We start from the raw sequence: 27,321 nt of genomic DNA, 5'->3' as shown, positions 1-27,321 counted from the left end.
GACTCAGATAGTTCACAAGTAAAATTATGACACTTGTAAAAGGAAGTGTAAATGTTCAGATTCAACTTTTATGTTTTAGCCCAAATTATTTCATAACTTAATTGTAAAGAAACTGTTGGTTTGGGATTATGCAGCTGAGCACAGTTTTTAGTGACGTGAAATTTCATTAACTGATTGCAGCTCTTACATAAAATTCAGTAGGGCTGTTAGGTCAAGACATCACATCAAGCAGTACACAATTCATTGTTTAAAAGGAATAAAACATTAGGAATAATAGTGATTATATTTTTATTATTATATCATTTGTTGCAAAAATACATAATAACAAAAAACATTTCATTGTTAGGAAGGATTGTGAAATTATAATGTATCACAGTAATCAGGCAGACTCTCACTCTGTCCCAACAACTGATTCACCAAAAACTTCTAAACTGCACTGCAAGTTTCCCAGTTGCTGTCCAATTAAATTCTGTCTTTGCAACCAGCATCTCCTGTGGACATAAAGCAGACATTGTCTCAAATAATACACTCTTTATAAAAATGTTCAGTTATGTGATTCCTAAATGTGCATATTCTATGCAGATTTTTTATCTTCTTTCAAAGTAACAGCTTTTTGTTTATTGTGTTGTTTTACAGCCAATTTAAGAGCAAAGCGCATCAATGATATTAAGTTGCTGACACAGACTAAACATGCAGACACAAGTTAGTTGCAGGTACTGTCTGAGCACTAGAGAAGCCATGCTGCCCCTGACAAAGTACAATACTGTCACATGGTGTGTGTGTTTGCAGGTACTGTCTGAGCACTAGAGAAGCCATGCTGCCCCTGACAAAGTACAATACTGTCACATGGTGTGTGTGTGTGTGTGTGTGTGTGTGTGTGTGTGTGTGTGTGTGTGTGTTTTCTTTTGCGACAGTTTTGTACATATGTTATTTGGTCACTGATGTAACTTTATGTTTCATTAATAAACATGAGTTTTGAAACTAAATATCTAAATTAACTAAAACATAACAATCCACATCAGATTTCTAACCTCCAACAAACCTGAGGAACACCAGTTACCACAGGGGTCACATTTTGGCAAATGCAAGAGCACCATCTATGAGGTCCCATTGGTCATTATTACCTTTTTACTTTGCTGATTGTTGGAATTAAACATGGGTTGTGGTGTCTCAGTTAATTTAAATACACAGTTCATTACTTATATTTTTCAATAAGGTATAGGACTATTGTTGCAACCACATCAAATGAATTTGAAGTTGTGAACAAGGACTACCATCCACTGTAGAATGGAATGATGACAATGAAAATTTGTTCAGGACCAGGACTCTAACCCAGATTTCACACTTATCACAAGCAGTCATCTTACCATTCAGCTATCCATTCACAAATTGCAGCCAGTCCCAAACTTCGATATGTCATCAACCATGCATCTACAACAAATTCCATTCTACAGCTGATGGGAGTCCTTATTTGCAATTGTGAATTCATTGATGTCTTTTGTAACAGCTGTGGTCACCACAGTGCCTTTTCGTTTGGACATGCATACATGTCCAAAGAAATTTTGCATTGTAATTAGAATAACACAGGTACTACAATATCGTACTGTTGTAAGGGTGGCCTTCTGACATAAACTCAGAATTTTCATAACGAAATATACTGCTAAGCAGAGTAGGAGCTGTACCATACAGCACAATTTTGTAAGTTCATTGCCTGAACTGTCTGTATTTAGTTCTTTACAATGTTGTGTAACTTCGAGTAATTTTCAAAGAATGCCACCATGTGAAAATATTGTTACTTGGTTGGTGGGGGCTACTCTTGTCCATGCTCAAATGCCATTTTTATCTAGCTTCTGGCATCATCTATGCTAAATCAGCTATTACTTCTGTACTGTGACCTCACATATTCAAAGTACTTCTAAAAAGAATCAGTTTGGATTAGTCCTGTTGTCAGATTATGAGAATAGTGGTTGGGATGTAGATGCAGACAAAGAATACAAATAATGATACCAAGGGAGCTCCATGTGAAACAGTGAGTGAAAAATGTCAAATGTAGTTATAGATTAATGTTCTGTAGCACTCAAATTAACAATAAAGGAAATGAATGGGCTGATAATAAGAGTTGCTAGAGTAACTGAATTGCATGAAGAATTTTAGTGTTGACTTAATGTCAGATAGTGTTAATCAAAGACACCTAAGTTAACAGTATTTAATTATAGATCTTCAAAAAAAAGTAAAAATTGCAACTGGAAACAGTTGATAATGCTGTTTATTGGAAAAGCAACAGTGCATTAATGGTTCTGAACTGACAGGATTGTTCCCAGATGGCTGTTCATGTTATTAAATTTCATTTAGCTTATGCTGTACGTGCAGTGTTGGCTGTTTTTCATTGTGACTAAAATTCATACTGGAGTGGTAGAGCCCAGCAGCAAACAAATGATGTAGGTAAATGACTACTTTACTGTAACTGGTTATAATAATAAACTAAAACAACATAAACAACTTTCTATGTGCTATTCATTTGAATAAATAGTATTATCAGCAGTGGCTATTTGCTGTTTTTACTTTGTTGTAAGAATTAGCCTGCACGTCTAACCAGTCACAGTTTCACCATCTTATTTTTTGACAAAATAACCTGTTCTGTTTTGCTTGACACCTACCGTAGCATTTCCAGTGGTATATTAAAAACTGAACTACACAGTGTGATGGTGAGATTATTTAAGTTGCAAAACATAATCACTGCCAGGGACAGTTCATATCTTTGACTTTCTTAGTGGAAGTTTAGTGCTCTGTGGTCTTCCCCATTGCTCAGACATGTTTGTGATCTGCTTCTGTATTTTGTGTACATATCCAAGTGCAGGTAAATCCTATTTGTTCTCTTGCACCTGTGTGAGAAATCTTCATTATGGTTAACATCCCATAAGTAGTGACTCCAGTGAAGAAGATGAACACTGAGCAGACCATTAAATGTGAGGCAAAAGTGGGTGATCTGGACAGTGCAGTCAATGTCTTCCACATTCAAGACCAGTTCCAAACTGTGTAGTATTTAATGAACTATTTAGTTTTGTGTTTCCCATGAATATTTTGCTCACCACTAATGTTGTGTGAACTGTGCTGGGCAAAAAAGGGAAGGTACCAATTAACATGCCACAGGAGTGGGATCTGTGTCTTTGAATGTTGGAATTTAGATTTGTCACGTATGGCATGTGCACTGATGAAATGCAATTCATATCTATTGTTAATGCTTTGGACACTCAAAAATTAATTCTGTGTTTTTTGTTACCAGAAGTGTTATCTCTGATGCAAGAGCATTTATCCCACGGTATTGTGTAATGTTATTTAAAAATCTTGCAGGCAACTCATCTTGAGAATGGTTGTGAGCCTGTCAGCCAAAATAATGGAATAAGAATAAGTCATATTGCAGATGGATGCCTGAAAGATGATGGAATATTAATTCAGATGTCAGACATTATTCATCAAAGACAACTACAATATAAATACCATCATCATAAAGACAGTGTTTTGCACTGAGTGTGTAAATCTAGAGGTCAATGTATCCAGCAAGTATGGTACTGTATAGTGAAATGATTGGTGATAAATCACCTTCTGAATTTTGGCACCATTTATGTGCTCTCGCCACAGAAACTAAAGTAACAAATGCTATGTTCCAGAATGTGTTAAATGACTGTCTTTTCCCATTAAATTCCTGTGATTTCTAATGACAAGTGTGACATTCTATCATAGGTCGATATTACCAATAAAATGCACTAAGTTTTTCAAAATGATAAGACTGGTGTTGCATCACCATCCTTCAGTGGCAGTAACCTCCATTGTCATGCGATGGAAGCAGCTACTACCTCCTGAACAATTACAGATTCAGAGCACATCTTATAAGAGCAGCACCCATTTCTTTCAAAAGGGTATGTAAGTTGCAACACATGTAGGTGCACTCAAGCAGCAGTTGACAAAATCAGAAAACGAAATGCTGACTCTCATCAACTTGGGGAGGCAGTGCTCTGCAACATTTTTTCCAAACCCTTAGCTGCAATTGGAACAAACAGATACTGACATAGTGCTGGTAACACACATTTCAGAACACAGGCCAAGAAGTGCATTACTCCTTGTGCTTATCCAAACAGTTGCAAGAACATAAAAAAGCATCAACCTATCAATACACAACAAATTACTGATAGTGGTGACACACAAAATTTCAGTGCAACTGTCACTGCTTTCCAACAAGATATGGATGACTACACTTCATACAACACAGCTATCTTCAAGCCATTCATTGCAAACTTGAGCACTAGTGATTCATGTGCCTTGCAGAATCTTTTGGGTGCCTGTTGTGGATTGCCTCATCTATATATTACAGGTACATGTGTACCACAGTTTTACCTAGTAGACTCAGTTTCCGATATTAGCGTGTTAGCAGTGATACAAGAAGGACTAACTCAAGCCAGCTCATGGCTCACAGTAACCAACTGCTCACCAGTTTGTATTACGGAAAACAGACAGAAGTGACTGACTTAAGTTTCATGCAACCTAGCAAATGCTACTGAAACTATTTTGAGTGCTGACTTCTTGCATTGCCATGGTGTCAAATACATTTATTCTCAGTGCAACTACAACTGGGTAATGAAACAGGTAAATAACAAGTTTGGCACATTTTCTAAAAAAGCCAAAATCTCATTCATGAATAACCTGCAACTGCAATGACTGCAACAACAACTGCCTTATGTATTACCAAGTCTGCAAAATAGCCTAATTGTTATGTAGGTTCCACAACAGAATTCACTGCAGCAGCAACAGTCTCAGCAACCACCACCACAACGGTTGCTGGAGCCAATAATGAATGATATGAAGTAGCCACCTATGATTCCTGTCCAGGCAGCTATTCCTGTGTCCACTTTTTCTGGATGTAGGTTTTGTGAAAAATGTAAAATGTGGTGGACTCAGACTTGGATGTGAAGCATAAATTGAGAACAATTTCATGCAAAAGAGTGAAAAAAGCATTAGCAACTCAACACTGATCCAATTTGCCAGTGCGTGTGATAAACAATGCCACCAACTCACTGTTGGCAGTGTCACCTACACAACACTCATACACACTTTCCCTGAGCTCCACCCTTCTGAAGAAGAGGGGTGGGTGGGGTGATGGTAAGATTATTGCACTTATAATAAAATGTAATCAGTGACAGATGCACTTTATATATTTCCACTTCCTTAACTGAAGTTTTGTGTCCTGTGGACTTCCATGTTGCTCAGACACATTCACAATCCAGTTTGGTAGTTTGTGTATATAGCCAAATGCTAATCAAATTTCATTTGCACTTCTATGTCTGTATATGCTTAATATTTATTGTGGTTAACATCGTACAACAGAGTTAATGTCCCACATTAATACTATGTATTTCAGTTTTCAATATGTTTATGGTTCTCCAAAAGCTGACAGAATATTTCACAAATTTCCAGTGAGAATAAAAGGGAAAATTTCGCAGTCGCTGACAGTTTAAAAAATTATTACTAACCTTAATTATTTGAACACAAAAGTAATAATTAGCTTGTTCTGAACATGATGATCAAATAATCTTAAAGAAAAATCTTTTGTAATTGTGACCGTGTGACATAGTTCACTGATTAAGACAATGGACTCTGATTCTAGAAGACTGGATTGTTAATCCTTGTCCATCAATGACCTTTTAGGATTGGCAAGATGGTTCTGTCAACTATAAGCTCATTAGAAATTGAGTGGGATGCTGGAAGGGTTGGTTAACAAACTCCATCCTTCCTTTCTTCATTTCCAATTTGGTTTAGATAACAAAGGCAATCTGTTATTAGAAGAGAGTAACAAATATGACTTATCAGAGTATTAAGAGAGAATCAACAGTAAAAAGTGATTTAGCAAGCAGATCTACTGAATTATAGTTTAATTCTTCCTTACTATATTTCTGTGTGACCCTGAATTCAGTTTTTCCTTGGAATAAATCCTAATGTATTTGAACCAATATATGCAAGAGTATATGCAACATCTGATATTATATATAATGTTTTTGGAATAGAAAACTCTTTTTAACTAAGAGGAGTCAGTGTAATCAATAAAAGAATAACTGTAAAGTCAGACATTGGGGAAGTAAAAACCATTCTCTGTGTACTAATGAAATACACCAACAACAGGAAGTAAATGAGTTGTGAGACATGAATGAGATTCATTCCTATGTCAGTAACTGTTGTACATGAAAAGTAAGTGATATATCGTAGAAAGCATGAAAAGAAATTGTTATATGTATGGTAGCTAAATAATCAATGATGGTCCGGCACAAATTTTCAACTTTCCCCATTCAGGTATATCAATGCTCACTAGCAGCTAAATGTGATATTACTCTGTGTCTTGAAGGAGGACAGGGGGGGGGGGGGGGGGGAGCTACATAAGAGTGTTTCATAAGTTAGCAGTTTTAATGAAGATGATACTAACTATTTGACCTAAAAATAATAATTAAATATTTCTGCTTTCCAAGCATTAGCTGTCACTTGATCATGATGAGTTATACGTTATGTTTTATAGATCCCAAAAGGTATCTATAGAGATGTGGCACAAATCATCATATTAACTTTAACAGAGAAGCAGCAATTATAAACTGATTCTGTATCCTGCACTGAAAAAAGTGCTAAAATGTACAGTCAAAAGTGGAACTATGATAACCAAATGCATGAGAAACATCTACTTAACAGGTAGATGCAGAGTAACAGGTACTTAACAAAGTAGACATGTATACTGATAGTAGATCAGTGGTTCTTTCAACTGGGAACAGAGAGAGGAAAATGTTGGTGAAGAGAGAGGAAAAGGCTGTGGAAATAATTCTGATAATGTGATGTGAAGTCACTGGTATTTGATTCACTTTATGCAAATTTACATTTTTTGAGCCTATGTGATTAATCAAAGAATCTCCACTTCTTTTTCATGAAACAATAAGAAGAAAGAAGAAAGAAAGGGAAACTGTTGATGCCAGTCAATCAGTTTTTCTGTCCTTTCTCCAACTCCAACATATGTTGGGTGTCAGAAATGGAACACCAGATTTGGCCTATGAGCAATATAAACCAGTAAAATTATTTTTTTGGAGCTTTAAAATTGAGGCATTATATAAATAATATCAAAAGAAACATTAGGAGAAGGATGATTATGTATGAAAATGTCACTATAGTGTATAAAAGAATGAGTCACAGAAAACCACTCTTCTCATCTATAAGAATCATCATATTATACTTTCTTCCATTATATTTCATTCTTTAGCTGCTTATGCAACACCATTAAGCTGCAAATTCTGAGAAGCTTGTCTGCAGTAAGCACTCACTTCTTAGTACTTGACAACCATCTAATATAAACTGCTCTAAAAACTTTTCTACTACTCTCATTACTTGCATTGTTAATGTTTTTTATCATAACCCTCTTTCTCAATCATTCTTTTGACATCAGGAAATCACCATGTCAAGCCACATGTGCAATTCAGGTAAAAGTAAACCTGCATTCTCAGTGCAGTGCAGCTCATTGGCGCATGCTGTGCCTCCAGTTGTGGGTGGGATGGTATGGCTTGCAAACACTGTTCAGTCTGTCACGTTGCCTCAAAGAATCATTTTAAATTTTGACCATGCATGCATCATCACTTTACATCAAGAAGGATTGTCAGCACAGGCAGCTGCCCTCTGACTTGGTATACACCACATAACAGCAAAACAAAAAGTATAAGGCCTATGTTGTAATATGGAAGCATAGAAGGACGGCTGTGCTTCTGGTGGCTCTGAATATGAGGAAATATGATTTGGAAATCCATATTTTTAATTTGGAACACCATTATGATATTTATATAAGAATATTTTTCATTTATATTTTATGGGTGGGCCTAGTAGTCTAGTTGCTATGTTTGTGCCTGGAAGCAAAGATTTCTATGCACTTGCAAATTAATACATTTGAGAAATCTGAATCAAAAATTAATTTTTGGAGGAAGAGGACTGCAGTCCCCAACAATCAGTCTTTCCTCTTCATCCATCTGGTAAGTCTCTCTTGACCCAGGTTTCTGGGAAATTTTCCCAATCTCCTTCCATTTCTTAAACCTCACCAGTCTTTTTCCTTCACCCCTCTTCCTTCCCTGTCAACCTGTCTGCCAGTAAAAGGAGCCACAGGCTCCAAAAGCTTTCAAATTTCAGTACCTTCATATGTGATTAAGTTTTTTATCTATCCAGTTACATCATACAACCAAAAATTTACTTGCTGTAGCTAGGGTTCAGTCATATAAAATTTTGCAAATGACATCATGGCTGCCTTTGGACTGTAGAATAATTTATTTGTAAAACCCAGTATTACAATTTCAACCATTTGGTCATTATCAAGAGAAAGCAATTGTGTCTTACCACATGTCAATACCTCAATCTTCTGACATAACATGATACAGCAGCTGGCTTCATTGCACTGTGCTCCTGATTGTGATTTCTTGTGTGTATTTCTCCTTTTGAACTCTGTTGTGAATATGTTGCTCATATTCTGTTTTATTTTTGCTCACATCCATAATACTGGGTGGTCTAAATGATTCCATACTCATCTTTGTTTTATATAAAATACAAGCACTGTTTCTGTGGATATCTGTTCCTGCCTATGAATCCATGTGTGAACTCCTGAATTTAAATGTGTTGTAAATATATTGTTTGTATTGTAACTTATTTTCATTCACATCCATATGCTTTCTTATATTTAATGGAAAACTCTGTATTAGCAGCTTTTTACAGAATTGGTATTCAACTTCTACTACTCATTCTGTGCAAGATGTACTAAAGTTGAATACCAATTCATAGGTATGCAATGCAATGTGGTGCACTGAAACCACCTTGTGTATTATATAAAACAAAACCAAATATGGAATCAAGAATATTATGAAAAGCATAGATTGCCACTAATCATAATTATGACATGTTGAGTTCCAGACAGACACAAGAAAAAGACACAAAATGAGCTTTTGACCAAAGCCTTCCTGAAAGGAAACACACACACACACACACACACACACACACACACACACACACACACACACACACACAAGCAAGCAAGCACACCTCATGCACACTAACTGCTTTCTCCAGCCACTCTGGCCAGACTGCAACTGTGTCAAACAAATGCAGAGTTCCAGATTGGATTGGTGAAGAGGAATGATAGCAGGGTATGGGTCGGGGGAGAGAAGTGAGTACTTCCTGGTAGAATGTGCAGGAACTAGATGATAGCAAGATGAAGCTGTCAGGTATAGCATCAGGAGGCTATGAGGGATGTAGGGGATATGATTGCAACAGAGCTGGCCTATCACATAATTGCTTTCACATGTGTTATGGCCTCTGACGAGGCAGGATATGCCTATGGCAGGATTAGAACAGGAATTACTGAGTGGATAGATTGGGCAGGTTTTGCACCTGGGACTTCCACAGAGATATGATCACTGTAGTAAGAGGTTGGGATTGGGAGAGGCATAGGGATGGTGTGGATGTTTGGAGGTTGGGTGGGTGACTTTAGGAGAGGTGAGAAGGATCCTTGGTAGGCTAACCCACATTTCAGGATGTGATGATAGGTAATCAAAGCCCTGACAAAGGATGTGGTTCAGTTTTTCCAGCCTGGGATGGTATTGGGCTTCTTTGTAGCTGGTTCTTGGAGGTTGTGGGTTGTAAGAGGATTATGTGTGTGTGTGTGTGGGGGGGGGGGGGGGGAGGGTATATGGTATGGGAAATCTGTTTTCAGACTAGTTCTGGAGCATATTATATGGCTGTGAAGACTTTGGCCATACTAGGAAAGGTAGTTATTGTTACTACAGATACTCCATCCCCAGCTGGCCAGGCTACAAGCGAGGATGTTTTGATGTGAAAGGGATGGCAGCTGCCAAAATGCAGGCACTGTTGGTAGTTGGTTGGTTTAATGTGGACAGAGATGTGGATGGAGCCATCAGAGAGGAGGAGGTCACGGTTGAGGATGTGGCATGCTGTGTTGAGGATGACTCAGGTGAAACAGATGAGAGAGAAGATGTTGAGGTTGTGAATGAATGAGGACAGGATGTCTCGTTCCTGAGTCCAGATTATGAAGATATTATCAGTGAACCTGAACCAGAATAGGAGTTTATGAGGATAGGCAGGTTTCCTTTAGATGGCCCATAAACAGGTTGGCCGTGCAGGTGCACATGGCTGGACTGCAGATTTGTTTGCATACTTTTCCCTCACAGGAGGAGTAGTCGTGTGTTAAGATAAAGTTAATAAGGTGTATGGTATAGTTAGTAAGGTGTATGAGGCATGAGGTAGTTCATTTGGAGTCGTTAAATACATTGGGAGAGATAGTGTTCAGTAGTGGGAAGACCATGGGCATGAGAGATGTGATGTCAACAGTGACAAGTAGGGATCCAGGAGGAAAGGGGTGGGGAAGGTGGAGAGTCATCTATCAGCTCTGCTGCACATACTGCACAGCTTTTTATATTGGTATAACTACCAACCAGCTGTCCATCAGGATAAATGGCCACCACTAAACTGTGGCCAAGAGGAAAGTGGACCACCCTGTGGCACAGCATTCAACACAACATGCTTGATTTCAATGGCTGCTTCACAATGTGGGTCATTGGGATCCTCCCTCCACCACCACATTATCTGAACTGTGCAGATGGTAGTTATCCTTACGACACATCCAGCACTCGTAAAATCATCCTGGCCTCAACGTACAGGAACCTACTGTCCCCATACCTTCCATTCAACAGCTACCATCTCCTCTGTCTGTCACCTCCTCCAAATTCACTGTTGCTCACCCTCATTGTGTGCCACTCTCTGCCAATGCACCCTCCATTTTTCCCTTCTTTGCTCATCTCCTTTTCTGCTCCATTCCCACTCCTTCTCCCACAGCCTCCTGATACTGCAACTGGTACTCTTGTCTTGCTACCATCTAATCCCTGCATACTCCATCAGTCAGTCTTCACTTTTCTCCAACCACCCATACCCAACTGTTGCTGCCCTTTCTCACTCCACTCCGTTCTGCTGCTTCCATTTGACTCAGGTGCATTCTGGCTGGAGTTACTGGAGATAGTACACACAAGAAGTCATAATTAAGAACACCTCATTTCCATAAAAAAGATTCGTAATGATCCAGAATTCTTAAATTTCTATCGTAGATACAAAAAGATGTATAGGAAGGTACTGACTGCTGCAAAAAAGTCATTTAATGACAAAATAATATATAATGCAGAGAATAAAACAAAGCAGTCTCAGTAAAGAAGGAAACAAGGAGAGGCAAAGAAATGCAGAATAACATACTGCTAGGGATGGGGGATAAGGTAATAAACGATCCACAACACTTAGCAAACTATGTAAACAAGCATTTTTCAAGTATTGCAGAGAAGTTACAGCAAAAATTCCCCAGAACAAATATAATACCTATAAATAATGTTGCACTAAATACACTCCTGGAAATTGAAATAAGAACACCGTGAATTCATTGTCCCAGGAAGGGGAAACTTTATTGACACATTCCTGGGGTCAGATACATCACATGATCACACTGACAGAACCACAGGCACATAGACACAGGCAACAGAGCATGCACAATGTCGGCACTAGTACAGTGTATATCCACCTTTCGCAGCAATGCAGGCTGCTATTCTCCCATGGAGACGATCGTAGAGATGCTGGATGTAGTTCTGTGGAACGGCTTGCCATGCCATTTCCACCTGGCGCCTCAGTTGGACCAGCGTTCGTGCTGGACGTGCAGACTGCGTGAGACAACGCTTCATCCAGTCCCAAACATGCTCAATGGGGGACAGATCCGGAGCTCTTGCTGGCCAGGGTAGTTGACTTACACCTTCTAGAGCACGTTGGGTGGCACGGGATACATGCGGACGTGCATTGTCCTGTTGGAACAGCAAGTTCCCTTGCCGGTCTAGGAATGGTAGAACGATGGGTTCGATGACGGTTTGGATGTACCGTGCACTATTCAGTGTCCCCTCGACGATCACCAGTGGTGTACAGCCAGTGTAGGAGATCGCTCCCCACACCATGATGCCGGGTGTTGGCCCTGTGTGCCTCGGTCATATGCAGTCCTGATTGTGGCGCTCACCTGCACGGCGCCAAACACGCATACGACCATCATTGGCACCAAGGCAGAAGCGACTCTCATTGCTGAAGACGACACGTCTCCATTCGTCCCTCCATTCACGCCTGTCGCGACACCACTGGAGGCGGGCTGCACGATGTTGGGGCGTGAGCGGAAGACGGCCTAACGGTGTGCGGGACCATAGCCCAGCTTTTTCCCATTTCCAGGAGTGTATATCAGGAGTAAATCTAATGATTGTCTCTAACTAGAAGTCTGTAAATACATGTTTATATGAATTAGCTGATTTTAAATTGATCTAAACTTGTAAATACTTTGAAATGTTCTGTATCCTTGTAAAATGAGATCTACAGATGAATAAAGCTACTACTACTACTACTACTACTACTACTTACTACTACTAATATGACAAAAATTAGCTTCTGTTTTGAATGAAACAAAAACAAATATGAAAGACTTTAAATCACACAGTAAGTAATTGAGATGATGGACTGATGAACTTGAAGAGCTCCTAGTGCTGTATTAGCAAAAGAAGGTCATGTTACTGGAAGTCTCTAAATGAGTTTCAAACCCCTGGTGTAGACTATACCGAGATTATTCAAACATCCAACCACTGTCACAAGATACAATATGTTGAAGATCTGCCACATAGTAGACACTCATGATGGGCAACACCAGCTGGTGATTACTACTTAGAAATCATGGTTTGTAGGTACCCTAAAGAGTGTGCATAGGGGCTGTGTGCTGGATTTTTGGATGCAATTTGGAAAACTGAATTGATGAAGGCAGTACATAGCCATCTCAACATGGTCTATTTGGCCTCTACTCATCAATTACAAATCCTTTTTGTTGTGCCTATCTGCATCTCAGCATCTCTGCTATATGGTGAGTAACAAAATTGTTACATCTATTAGAAATAACAGTCAAAATCCTGCAGCACTGCTGAGTGCAAATAAATGGGGAAGGGAAAACTAGGAATGGAATTTAGCTTAAGGGTATTGGGTTCTCTCTGCCAATGGGTGCAGGGTCAGTCTGAAGTATGATGATCATGGTGAAAGAGTACAGAAGTGACAAAGTACCAATGTATGTCTCGGAATGCAGCCTATGGGTGCAGCTTGTGAGGTAGGTAAATTATGTTTTGATCTGGTATCATGTCCAGATGTTGAATGCCTTCCATCACTTTTTAGAATGATTTTAGGGCTTTGCAGTATCAGGACAGTGTCCTCCAATCTGTTGTGCACTCCTAAGTAAACATTTGAGTGAAGCATTTGTCTTTCAAGAGCATAGCACACAACTCCACATTCATCTTGAAAACACCATCCTTCAGGAGCTACCAGCCAACAAAATGGAACAGTCTTTGGTATTTGCTGGCATGAAACCAACTGAGCATGCATGGGACCAGATGGAACCTATAATGTGTCATTGCAGGAACCCTCATCTCACACTGGATGACTGTGGAAGGACCAGTGCAAAAGAATGGGATGGTACAGGATAGAGCGGCAAAACCTTGACATCTTGTGGACAGCATGTCAAGAAGAATCTAGCATATTATGATGTAGGGGTGAAGCAGAATACTGAATATTTCCCAGCAGCAGGCTATGATTCCACAGATATGCAAATTTTTACATTTTTGAACAGACTGCCTTCATTTTAATTATTGACTTGGTTTCATTTGACATTATAGGTATGTTTTTAGTTTCATAACACTTATTCTTTTATTACCTTCTCCCCTTGAATCTAATCCCACAGATGTTTGCAGATTTTCTGGTAGAACAAAATTTTTTGAGCTGTTTAGGTAGTTCATATTCTTTGGTTAAGTAGTCACTTATTCCACAGGTTATAGGCATGCCACATTATTCTGACATGTTAGAAATTTTGCATGAAATACCTGCACATAGTTTATCTTTGTATATAATATATGTAATCATCTACAGTCAAGTAGTAAGATAATTACTCACACTGGAGTCATATTAAATTATATTACATTTCATTGCATATATTTGTATTTCCTATCATGTATTTCATATGGTTCAGAATTTCATCCAAGGGCTTTCTCCAACAGCATAATTAAATATTTCCTGGAGCAAAAGTATATAGACTTTACTCCTAATAGTATGTTTAGAGAAGTTCATGCTTTTTGAATTGGCAAGAAAAGCTTCTGAGAAGCTAGTACTAAAAGTGTCATCTCCAATTCATGTATCTCATTTCAAAAATTCGTAAGTGAAAACTAATGAAAGTAATATGTTAATTATGTAGGCCTAATGGATATTAACAAAGTATGCAATGCCTGATTTTGATGCTGAGAATCATATTCACATAAAAATATAAATAGTTGAACAACTAAACCACAATTAGTTTTATATAATGTATAAATAGTGACCTGCACAAAGTAGAGAAAAGTTGCACATCATTTGTAGAATATTTGCCAGTTTAAAAATGTCCATCTCTGGTAGATGAAGGGACAAGATGTCTCACTGTACAGTTACTTTCTTTGCTTGAATTCCTTTCACTACTCCAGAAGTGTTGACCTGCAATACACATGGTTAGCTCAGTTGATTTACAGTTGTGCAACAAATTTTTATAATCATAAAAAGGAAGAGAAAACAACCAAAAGGAATGTGACATTTGTTAGTCTTTAGTTCCCCCTTGCTTTCATATGTTTGGAGTTCCATCAGAGCAAGACCATGTTGACTAATATTACAACACCAGATGAGTCAATAATCCAGACAACTGAAAATAATTCTGCCCCTCTTCACAAAACAAAGGTTACTCTGGTCTCACCACAGACATCCCTCCATTCTTGTCGCAACTGCAGTACAACTATCTGTATCATTGAGACATGCAAGCCATCCCATCTTGGTAAGTTCCATGGTTCAAGTTCAAGGAGGGGAAGAGGGGGGCTTCCAATAGAACAGTGATTTTTAAAGCATTGTGGAGTTCAAACTTGCCGCACTGGATACACCAGTTCCCGTGAGATCACCGAAGTTAAGCACTGTCGGGTGTGGCCGGCGCTTGGATGGGTGACCATACAGCTGCCATGCGCTGTTGCCATTTTTCGGGGTGCACTCAGCCTCATGATGCCAATTGAGGAGCTACTTGACCGAAAAGTAGTGGCTCCGGTCAAAGAAAACCGTCGTAACGACTGGGAGAGCGGTGTGCTGACCACACGCCCCTCCTCTCTGCATCCTCACCTAAGGATGACATGGCGGTCAGATGGTCCCAATCAGCCACTTGTGGCCTGAAGACGGAGTGCTGTAGAGTTCAAACCAATCTTAGGATTTTAGCACTCACCCATTGAGCTACTGAATCACCTCTTCATTTGTAAGCCCTAAATGCTTTCTCAATTTGTTTGTCCACGTTTCTGCTGCAGCTATTCGAGTACAGTATGAAGTGTCCAGTAAGCCCAGCATCAGTGTGGTATGTCATACATTGGCCTGTGGGGATATTGACAGCAACATGCATTGCTGGTGAGTGAAGGGCGGCCTATTTTTGGATGGAGCAAAGTGTTCAGTGTGTTCTGTGTCATGATTGAATGTGGATATGTTGTTGTATAGTACTTTGTAAATACATCTTTCATGCAACTAATTGTGTCAACTATGAGGGTGAGTCAAATGAAAACCTTACATTTGTAATAAGAAATTGAAATTTCATGCCGTTATCCTGTAAGTTGGTAAGTGTGCTACAAACAGCGAGCAGAATGGCCTGTAGGTGGCATCATGCCGGTAGTGCAGATGCACACATACCGTTGCAGTATCAGTATAAAGATGGCCACCCCACTTGCAACTTGAACCAGGGAAGAACAGTGTTCTGTTATTTGGTTTTTGTGTAGTGAAGGTGTGAAACCTATTGAAATTCATCGACAAATGTAGGTTCAGTACAGTGATGTATGTTTTTCACAACAGAAAGTCTACGAATTGAGTAGGAAGTTCGCAAATGGTGTGATTTCAGTGGAAGATGCTCCTATCCAGTTCAGGCACAACGAGGTGTGACTCCACAGAACATTGCAGCAGTTGAAGCCATTGTTAAGGAAAACTGCTGCGTGACACTGAATGACATTGCAGTATGTTTACAGATTAGTCATGGGTCAGCACACCACATTGTGCATGATTTTCTCCAGTTTCACAAAGTGTCTGCAATATGGGTGCCATGGCAGCTGACTCCTGAAATGAGAGAATGACGTGTTGATGCTTGTGAAGAACTTCTTCAGTGCTTTGAACGAGAAGGTGATGGCTTCCTTGCAAGAATTGTTACTGTCGACGAAACCTGGGTTCACTTCCATGAACCGGAAATGAAGAGAGCGAACAAGGAATGCCACTATTCCTCATGACCAAAACCAAAGAAGTTTCAAACAGAACCATCAGCAGGGATGGATAAGCTGACTATCTTTTGGGATGAAAAAGGTGTCATTTTGGAGCATTACATGCCTAGAGGGACCACTGTCACCAGTGCATCATACACAGATCTCCTAAAAAATCATCTGTGGCCTGCAATCTAATCAAAGCGATGAGGATTACTGTCAGCAGGTGTTCTTTTGCAACATGATGATGCAAGGCCCCACACTGCCTGTACAACAGTTGCAACAATCACAGACCTGCATTTTGAGTGTCTTCCTCATCCACCATACTCACCAGACCTTGCCCCAAGTATTTCCATATGTTTGGACCACTCAAACACGCAATGGGAGGAAAGAAGTTCCATTCTGATGAAGAGGTATGCCACGCGGTGCATGAGTGGTTGTGCGGACTACCAAAAGATTTTTTTCTAAAGGAATTTATGCACTTTGTAAGTGCTGGAGGACTTGCATTGAGTGTGAGGAAGATTATGTTGAAAAGTGATACAGCTTTGTACCACTTCTGCACAATAAATAATATTTAAAGAAATATTTAATGTTTTCATTTGACTCATCCTTATACATTATTAGGATGTTCCTTATGACCCAACATGGAATTTCCATTCAAGCCAAACAACTAAGACAGTTTACGTCTGATGCCTAGAGTATTAACGTCGCATCTGTTAGAAATAACAAACCAAGTCAGCTGTTGCTGAACTGTGTCTGGAACTCATTACTCCATGAACTGCAATACTTCAAAAATCCCAGCACAAGCGCTGATGTTCTGAGACTATATCATCAGAAAAGTTATTGAGATTAGGTTGCCAGAAAACCTTATCAACAGAGATGTGGGGTACAAGTTCAGTAAGTCCTTGGATTAAATATTACAGTGTTAAAACTTTTAATACACTGGATTGCAATAAAATACAATTACAACCTGATGATTATTGGGTTTGAATGACTAGCAACTGTCCTCATATCTATGAAAATAAACAGAAAATTTCCTTTCACTTACTGTGAACACTTAACAGTCTTCAAAGAATAAACACTATTTACATAAATATTAACATAAAAATAGTAATAAGCTCACCATGCTTAATAAAGAATGAGTACCTAAGTACAATGTTGGGCACAACACCATTGTTGCTAAGGGTAACATGTCATTAGTATACAGTTGGTCAGAGCATGACTATTAACATATAAAACAAGCAGAAGGTTAATCTCTGTACATGGTTGCCTGTGCCCAACTTGGTTTAACAGCTATGACAGACAGGTGGTGCACAAGTATACACAGTTACAGTTTTAAGAAACAAAAGGGTAAGTCAATTATTATCCGCAATTTACTTATAGTTTTGTTTATTTTGGTAGTACTGTCATTTTACACTGATGACACATGCTTTGTTTATTTGTTGTTATATCTTTGCAATTTTCAAGCTGTTAGGTTAATTTCATTATCAATGCCATGCTGTTAATCGTGGCTGCTCTGCTGTCTATTTGCACCAAAGGAGAGCAACATTCAGTGATCCATTTTTTGTGGTTGGAAAGCATATAAGGGGCCAGTGTAGTAACAGTGTTTTGCCACAATGGAGTGTCTATGAATGTATTTAAAAATTCTGAAATGGTCGTACAAGTGTTATGTATGATGAAGGAGCTGGACGACCGTTTACACCACAAATGAAGAAACCATTGTGCATTCACATGAAGGGATTCTCTTAGACAGATGATTAACTATTGATAAAGTGGCACATCAGCTGCAAATTAGTCATGGTTCTGCCTATGAAATCATCCACAACAGACTTGGGTTTCATTAAGTTTGTGCAAGATGAGTCCCAAAACAACTCACACAGTTGCATAAACAAATGCACTTGGACAGCTGCAAAAAACATTTGGATCGCTATGGTAATGAAGGGGACAACTTCTTAGACAGGATCAGTACTGCTGACAAAACATGGATCCATCATGACGAGCTGGAGAGTAAATGGCAGAGTACAGAATGGAAACATCCAAATTCACCATGCAAGAAAAAGTTCAAGACCCAACCGTCTGAAGGAAAACTGATGCTTACGGTTTTTTGGGACAAACAAGGTTCAGTACTGAAATGTTATGGGGAAAAGGGCACAACAATAAACAGTTTACGTTGCAGTGAGATGCATACTGCCTGGCTAAAGCCTGCAGTTTGAAGCAAATGCCGAGGATTGCTGTCAAAAGGTGTTGTGTTGTTGCACGAGAATGCCCGTCCACATACTGCTGCCCACACTGCTGAAACTCTCCAGAAACTCAAATTTGAAGTACTGGATCATTCTTCATATAGTCCTGATCTTGCCCCTTGTGACTATCACTTTTTTTGGTCCACCCAAACAGGCATTAAGGGGCGTCGATTTGACTTTGACAAAGCAATGGAAGAAGCGGTGCATTCCTGGCTCGCAGCTCAACCGAGAACCTTTTTTTATGAGGGCATCAGGAAGCTTGTACAAAGATGGACCAAGTACGTTGAAATGCAAGGAGACTATGTCAAAAAAATTATGTTCTTGTAAGTTTTCTATTTGATAAAAAATAAATTTTATAACTACTTTGTAAATAATAATTGACTTACCCTCATAGAAATAATTATTAACTTAATGACAACATGTATAAAACATAATTGAAACAAATGTGAAAATATACATGAAAATGGTAATTGTAGTATAAACATAAAATTCAAAATATCAGTGCCAAGAATACATAAGAACAAATGTTTATTATCAGATGGTAGCTACTAAAACAGCTCAAAACCAACAAATGTGATTTCTATATTAAATAAAATGAATATTGACAACAAGAGTGCTTTGATCTAATATTAAAGTTGTTGTTAAAGGCCAAGAGTCAGTCAGTGCTCAGACACTGAGGCTGAGGCATTGCCTTACAGCAGGCATGTGAAGCAGAGCTGATGTCAATGCAGAGGCATAGAGGGCCTCAGGGAATACAGCCAGTTCAAGCTGACAGTCCTCTATTGGGGACAAATTCAAGATCCATCCATCAGCAAACCAGTGCCATCAAAACACCGAGCTTGCACCCTTTAAATCAGGTCATTAAAAATATTAAAATAATAGTACCGACAGAATTCACCTTACTCACTGAGTATTATTTCAGGACAATTATTCTGTTTACTATAAAGTTCTGTTTCTTCCAATACACTGAGCAACCAGCCCTTGGCTGGAAACTATTATTTTAATATTATTGATGACCTACTTTACATGGTGACAGCTTGGTGTTTTAACGGTGCTGGTATGCCGATAGATGATCTTGAATGTGATCTGCATGGAGAGCTGTCAGCATGGACTCAACATCTTCGCAGAGACCCCTTGTGCTCATGCAACAACATCAGCTCCGCTACACAAACTTGGCGATGTAGAAGGCCTCCTACATCGGCATGACTACTACAAAATTATCAATTAGAATGAATGAGCATAGGCAGAGGGTGTATACTGGCAACTCAATATCCTGTTGCAGAGCATGCTCTACAACATGACATTAGTGACCTCAGCACCTGTTTCACCACAGACACCAGACACCAGTTACTCATCAGAACTCCGCAGGTGGGAACTGGCACTACAACATGTCCTTCATTCTCACCATCCATCTGACCTTAATTTACATTTATTTCTTGTTCCTCAGCATTTCTTCTCTGTAGCTACTGTTTGCTTCACTCTGTTTTAGCTTTCTACATCTTTCATTTTCTGATCTGTTTGTTTTTCACCGCCACCCTCCCACCTCTGTTATGGGCAATGCACTGAGCTTTTCACTCTTATTAGCTCAAGCATGATGTTTAGGCAGTAATCCCTGTCTGCATATTACCTGTCTTCCACCTTTAAGCTCTCAGGTTTTCAAGTCTCATCCAGTGCAGTCCCCAACAACCAGTCTTTCCTTCTCATCCCATATGGTAAGCCTCCCCTGACCTGTGGTTCTGAGTGACTTTCCCAGAATCTCTCCAGTCCTTTTCCTTCACCCCTCTTCCTTCCTCTTTGACCCTTCTGCCTCGAGAAGGAGCCACTGGCTCTGAAAGCTTTGCAATTAAAACAGTCTTCTATGTGTGTGTTCTGCTGCTGCTTGGTGAGTAGATTTTTTATTTATCCAATTTAATAGTTTTGTCAATAATTGATTCTTTTCATTGTCATATTGTCTTTATATGCTGTTTCACATGATTTGTATGGTACTGGTAAAGGGAAAAATGAAATGTGTGATATACAATAAGTATGATTAATATTACTTTACACTACTGGTCTTGCCATCAAGCTGCTGAGTGTCTGGTAGACTATTAGGAAGAAGTATCAAATACTTTCACCTGAAAGAGTTCTACATTGTTTGTGCTACACACACTACTAAAATGTGGTTTTAAATGAACTGCATAAACATACCATGTTATGTTACTGAAAATATCTTATTCAAAGACATATTGAATAATAAACAGAAAAGATTGCCTGAGTGATGTGAATCACAGCAATTTTTGAAGTAATTTAGTCAATATTTGGGTCAGACACAGACATTCTTATTTTTTTGTTTTCACATTTTGCTTTGATATAGGCACATAACATCAGTGTCATACTTGTTAACTTACACTTGATTTCATTTGTTTGTTGATAGATGCATTTGTATGCATAATTTTCACCTTTATCGCGTTTTGAGAGCTGTGAAATTGCAACACTTATTTGAATAATTTATGGGAGATCACAGAGGTGTTGAAATGCAAGTCTGCTATTGACCCATGATGTTGTAGGAGTACTCACACTACATAAGAGAACATGTATGCATAGTTGCACTAATTTCCACTGAACTTTGTTATGCAGCACAACACAAACCATCAGTTCATGTCAAGAGGGAAATGAAACACTGAAAACATTAGTCTGAAGATACTAGGCCCAAAGATAATGCACGTGGTGTCCTGTCAATTACTGATTCTCACTCCCACACAGCTCCCTCCCCCCTTCCCCCCTCCCCCTGCAAAGTTCGAAACACCAGTTATGACAGGTTACTTAAACTTCACCTCCCAATCCACATGAGTGTAAACATTAGAGAGGCAGGTGCTGTTGGATGTTTCCACTGATGCATTTCAGTACTGCAGTGTGAAACTTGGGTGGGTCAGAACTGTGTGGCTTTGGTGGGGTTTGTTGGCTTGATATGAGATGTGCATGAAGCTGGCTGTGAAGCGGTTGGTGGTGTTAGCAGTGCCCAAGTGGATTCTATGCACTCGTTGGAGACTTTGATCAGCTTTCCCTGGAGGAGGTGTCCACTATGTGTGTCACATTGCAGTACTTGGCTCAGGCCATTGTACAGTGGCTGCAGAGGGCGGCATACCAGGTACAAACGAAACATGACATGTGAATGACTATTGAGAGCCTTGAATATGAAAGCTGGGCGAGTGCCAAGCTGTGACATCAGAGCTGCACAAAGTGTTTCTGTGTGCTTTCTGATTTGTTGCAAGAGGCAAGGTAGCTGCACCTTGTCCATGATGGCACAGCTGTAAAAAATTCTGCTGGAACACATAATGGTTCCCCGTACACTAACTCTGTTGACAAACAGTCACTGCTAGTTTTTAAGACAGTCTATAAACCCAATAAAACCATGTAATGCTTGAGTCCACAAGTCTTTGTGGCACATGGGGGCAGCCTTAAGGTGCAGTGCCACCTTTCCATCAAGATGTTGCTGGCTGGGTGGAAGCTGGTCTCTGCAGAAATGTCTGTGATTGGCATGGCCCCACCCACCTTCTGCAATGATCCACTGCCATAAACAAATACCTATCGCCTTCAGAAGGGCGGAGAGGTCTGACCAAATCAACGTAGACATGCCTGAAACATATGGCAGAAGTTGGAAATTGTCCTACTAGAACATGCGCGTGGCATCCTACTTTGCTGCACTGGAACTGACAGCAGGTGCGGGCTCACTTCTGTGTGTCTTGACTGATGACCAAATGAAATGGCCCATCATCAACCTCATCGAGGTGGTGGTTCCTGTGTGCACTAGGTTGTGAATTCCATTGAATACTTTTTGTTGCAACTGAGGAGTAATGTAAGGGTGTGGCCTAGCAGTAGCAATGCACCTCAGATGAGTGCAGGGTGCATCCATAAATTACAAACATAGGCCAGTGGAAGAGTCCGTCAACAAGGACTGTAGCTCTGAATCTAAGCTTCGAGCACCTGCAAGTGCAGAATAATCCCACATTGGATCTTTCCTGTTGACATGTGAAAAATAGTCTGGCACAATATTGTTTGCTCCATGGATATGGCGCACATCTGAAGAAAATTGGCACATCCACTCAATTTGGCGGGACTGCCAAGGAGATGAATATTGTGAGAGGTCTGCACTTGATGAAGGGGTGGAAATGCTTGATGCTCTCGTACTTCATGAGGAGTTCCCTATCCTATGCACTCCAGTGGCTGCATATAGCTTCTGAGACAAAAAGAAACCTAGTGATTGCCAATGTTTTTTCACCTTCTGATAGAGTGCTACATCTATTGCGAACTGGCTTGCATCCACTACTAAGGCTAGATGAGCATCTGGTACAGGGTGTGTGAGAGCCACCATGTCACACAGGCAGTTTAGTAGCTTTGTGAAAGCTGACTCCATCTCAGTTGTCGTTGGGAGCAGCTGCTTGCCATTTTTGCTATGTCCAGCCAATGCATTGTTTAGCAGTGTCGAGATGGTGGCCATTCTGGGGAGGTGCTCAGTAAAAGTTTATCATCCCCATGAATCGCATGAGTTCTTGATAGTTTTGAGGTCAAGGGAGGGTACACAACAACTCCAATCTGTCTGGCAGTGGAAAAATGCCCTGAGCTGACACTTTGTAACCTAGGAAGGTCACCACTCATTTCCTGAACACGCACTTGTCCTCATTAAGTGTTATTCGATGATCACTAAGCCTGTTTTGCACCTCATTTTCATGCTTCTCATGTTACCAAGCATTTATAATACCATCTAAGTATGTAAAACAGTAAGGTAACCCTCTTAGTACTCTGTCAAAAAAAAAACCCTGCCAAGTTTGGGCAACAGTTTTGAGCCAAATTGGAATTACCAAACAATCAAGCAGCCTGAATCGGGTTGTCACTGCCATTTTTAGATATGTCATGTTTGGCAACTGGAATCTGGTTGTAAGCCTTACAGCAATCCGACACACTGGATATGGTTGCCTTGGCTAGTGAATGAGTGAAGTCTTGTATGTGGGGATTTCAGGAATTCAGCGTGCAATAGTCACTGCATGGACATAATGAGCCATTTTTCTTGTGGGCGAGGTGTAGTGGGGAGGATGATAGACTGTTAGATGGTTGGATGATTTCTTATTGTAACATATAACTGAAAATAGCCTACTGTTTGCATAGGCGATCAGGAGTGAGTCTGTGAACAGGAGGAGTCTGGTGTGCCTAGAGTTGACCAAATGTGTTGCACCACCTTGTGCCTAACCACATCCCTTTTTGTTCCATGCCACTGTGGCTCATATGCTGCCACTGCAGGGGAAGTCACGGGAGACAGCTTCTGTGCCATCAGTGATTTTAACGTCATTTGAGCTGTCAGACTCCTTCTCCAGTAGGGTAGTCTTCAGCCCATCATTTTCTGTGTGTAGCTCGTTAGACATGCCCCTGTCTGCATCAACCTATTCCTCCAAGCTAAGGGTGGTAGCTTGCAGATTGCAATGATAATGCTCCCACAGCTTCTGTCATCCTCTAAAGTAGGCACGCTGAGACTGTCTACCCTCTGGCATGCGTGACATGTTAGCTGCCCCTGTGTTCCATGGATAATGTGGTTGTCAGTAGAATGGACACGGCATGCTTTGTGTAACTCCATGGTCAATGTGTGTTTTGTCAGGAAATCGGCATCCAGTTTAGATTGGTAAATATTGGCCAGCATGAAGGTTGTTGCATTTCTCTATGAGTCCAATGTCAATCACCAGTGTTTTTGATCCATATTTTTGAATGGCAGAGTCATTGACTGCTTTTAGTGTCTGCCCATGGGGAAGGAATTAATGTAGGGTGCTGACAACTGATTCAGTGTTAGCAAAAAATGTCCACCCCAAAGAGCAATCAGGGATGAATAGACTTCATGAAGCTGCAACTGTTGAAGTTGATCCACATAACATAGGCTCCCACTGAGGCAGCAATCGTATCTCGCTGTGCTGCAAGTTTAGGCATAGGTTGTGTTCATCACAATCAGCTGTGCCTAAGGCAGGCTCTGAGAGGTGTTTGGGCATGAACATGGAACCCTGCAATTGGTAGCATGTGAGCCAAAACACTTGGGGAACCAACAATAACCAGTTTAATTGTTTAGTGTTGCAGAGCCTGCATTGTGTGGCAAGATTGTGTGTGTGTGTCCTCTGTTGTAATGTCTTGTTGCTGTAAGCACTGCAGCTGGGCTGTCAGCTGATCGGTGGTGGGTGGAGGGATCGGTGATTATCAGGCGGTCACGGCGGTGCAGGCCAGGGCAGCTGATTCAACTGGATTTGCCCGCACTTGTTAGCCATGATGGTTGCAGTGGCAGCCACCATGGTGTGTGAGTCAAGCAGGGCATGCACTCTTTTGGCCACCTGCAGAAGTCACTTAATGGGCAACTCTTGTGCACTATCAAGGTTAAGGGCACCTATGAAGGTAACTTTTGTTGCCAACTGTGTGAAAATAAGATGTCTGATACCACACAGAGATCCACCATTGCATGCAAGTGTCTCCAAAAGTCAGAAGGTGACCTGTCACAGCACTTCTTAGGTATATAAGATTGTTAGTCGCTGATGTATAGGTTTTGTGCAGTGAGAGATTAGCACCAGCTTGAGGGTGATGTAATCTTGCAGTGGAGAAACTGTTCAAAATCATCTAAAATTTTTTGCTACATGAACATATTTTCCATAACTGTGAATCACATCTACGAGTATTTGAGAATGAATGGCAGGGCCCAAATTTGCAATCCCAAAGTGGATGGACCATGAGAACCAGCAAGTAATAAGTTTGTAACCCATGGAAGCAGCACTGACAGTGGTGATGGAAAATCAAACATGTTCACATTTAGCTTGATTTCACTGTTTTCTGTAGGTTCAAAAATGGTTCAAATGGCTCCGAGCACTACGCGACTTAACTTCTGAGGTCATCAGTCGCCTAGAACTTAGAACTAATTAAACCTAACTAACCTAAGGACATCACACACATCTATGACTGAGGCAGGATTCAAACCTGCGACCGTAGCGGTCGCTCGGCTCCAGACTGTAGCGCCTAGAACTGCATGGCCACATTTTCTGTAGGCTGGTTGTGTGCAGCAATATTTTGTGGCAGTGTTGTGATAAATGACAGTATGACTTGTGTGGTTGGAAACATAATGTCATGTACAGATTCGGTTTGAGACACAGGATCCCATGTCACCATGAATTGGGGAGTTTCTTGTATCATGTCAAGTTCATTCTTGATGTTGCAGACGGCCATGTCAATGTCACAGAGAAAGTTTTGTGCAGATGACCTGGGAGATAACAGGTGCTGAAATGCAAGTCTACTATTGAGCCCTGATATTGTAGGGGTACTTGCACTACATAAAAGAACATGTATGTGTACTTGTGCTAATTTCCACTGAACTTTATCACACTGCATAACAGAAAACAAGAGTTCACATCAGACAGAAATGAAACACTGAAACTATTAGTCCAGAGAAACTAGCCCCAAAGACAATGTACACAGTGTTCTGTCAACTATCTACTTCAGTCCAACAACGTACAGTCTACACTTTCTGCATGTTATGTCAAAAGAATATTTGTATCGCAGACACAATGAATACTATTTGCACAGGACATTTAAAGGGATTTGAAAGGAGGGTTACTTTGGGTGAGTTATGGTGAAGGATATTTGTTGCCCTACTGTAATGTAACTTTGTTGGATCAGAAAAGAAGTTGGTTGAAAAGAATTTACGTATAAGCTATGACTTGTAGAGGCACATCTGACTGGATTAATAACTGTTAATTATATAATTTGCACACTGAACATATTGATTTGTCATTATATGAAGTTGTATTACATATTTATGTGAGGAATACTAGCACAAAAGCATGTGCCTGCACAATGTTTCCTTGTGCTGAACAAAAAATGATTACTCAATATCTTGATGTTTTATGAGTTATGCACTACTTTGCAGAGAAAAAAGTGTAATGTCAAAATGAATGTAAAATCATGCAAGAAAATGAAAATAATTTATATCAATGCAAACACCAACTAATTACCATGTTATTTACACACTTTGGCCTTGGATGTGATAGCTGAGGACATACGTATTATCCACAAATGTCATGTAGGGAAATCACGCACTCGTATTGCCACAACTGACCAAAACTTATCTTACTAGAAAGCTACTGTCTATGAAATCATATTTGCGTAATGATAATTAAATTTGCAACTATTTAATATAACCACTATATCTGAGTTTTTGAGCATCAACTGTGTGTAATTCTTTCCTGTTCCATTTCTTTATACACTATATAGTGTATGTTGGAGTGGTGAATAGTGGTTAAAAGTCAACTGCATGTATTTGCAGAAATTACTGAATAGATTAGAGACTGTCAGCCTGGGAGCACCAGAGGAATATAAAGAGACTGGAAGAAGGTATTACCACAAATGGACTGAAGTCTTCTCAAGCAGTGAGACTAGTATATAACATTTAAGAATGGATAATGCTTTTTTAATAACTATGTGAAATTGATTCTTTTATTTCTTTTTAAAATTACGTGGAGCTGTATAAGTCTTAAATTTGATTCTTTTTGTTAAGTTATACTTTGGGCATATAATCATAGTTACTGGACATTTGATCTGCTATACTAATTGTCCCATTTTATGTCCACTGGAGTCAACCGCATACTATACTGAATGGTAGCTTTTGGGGAATTTTATATTATCAT

The 27,321-nt window shown here is 39.8% G+C and overlaps 1 protein-coding gene across 1 annotated transcript in view; it reads right to left on the bottom strand.

The window, feature by feature from the left end:
• Positions 1–271: 271 nt before the first annotated feature.
• Positions 272–27,321, bottom strand: part of LOC126158346 (agrin-like) — a 566,092-nt gene continuing 539,042 nt past the window's right edge. Inside the window, exons 16-17 of the mRNA XM_049916436.1 lie at positions 14,487–14,634; positions 272–491 (exon numbers count right to left, since the gene is read on the bottom strand). The gene's annotated coding sequence lies outside the window, so the exon portion shown is untranslated. The remainder of the gene's footprint in view (positions 492–14,486; positions 14,635–27,321) is intronic.

This window comes from Schistocerca cancellata, chromosome 2 (genome assembly GCF_023864275.1).
Source record: "Schistocerca cancellata isolate TAMUIC-IGC-003103 chromosome 2, iqSchCanc2.1, whole genome shotgun sequence".
Taxonomy (NCBI): Eukaryota; Metazoa; Arthropoda; class Insecta; order Orthoptera; family Acrididae; genus Schistocerca; species Schistocerca cancellata.
This window is presented reverse-complemented; position numbering and strand designations above follow the sequence as displayed.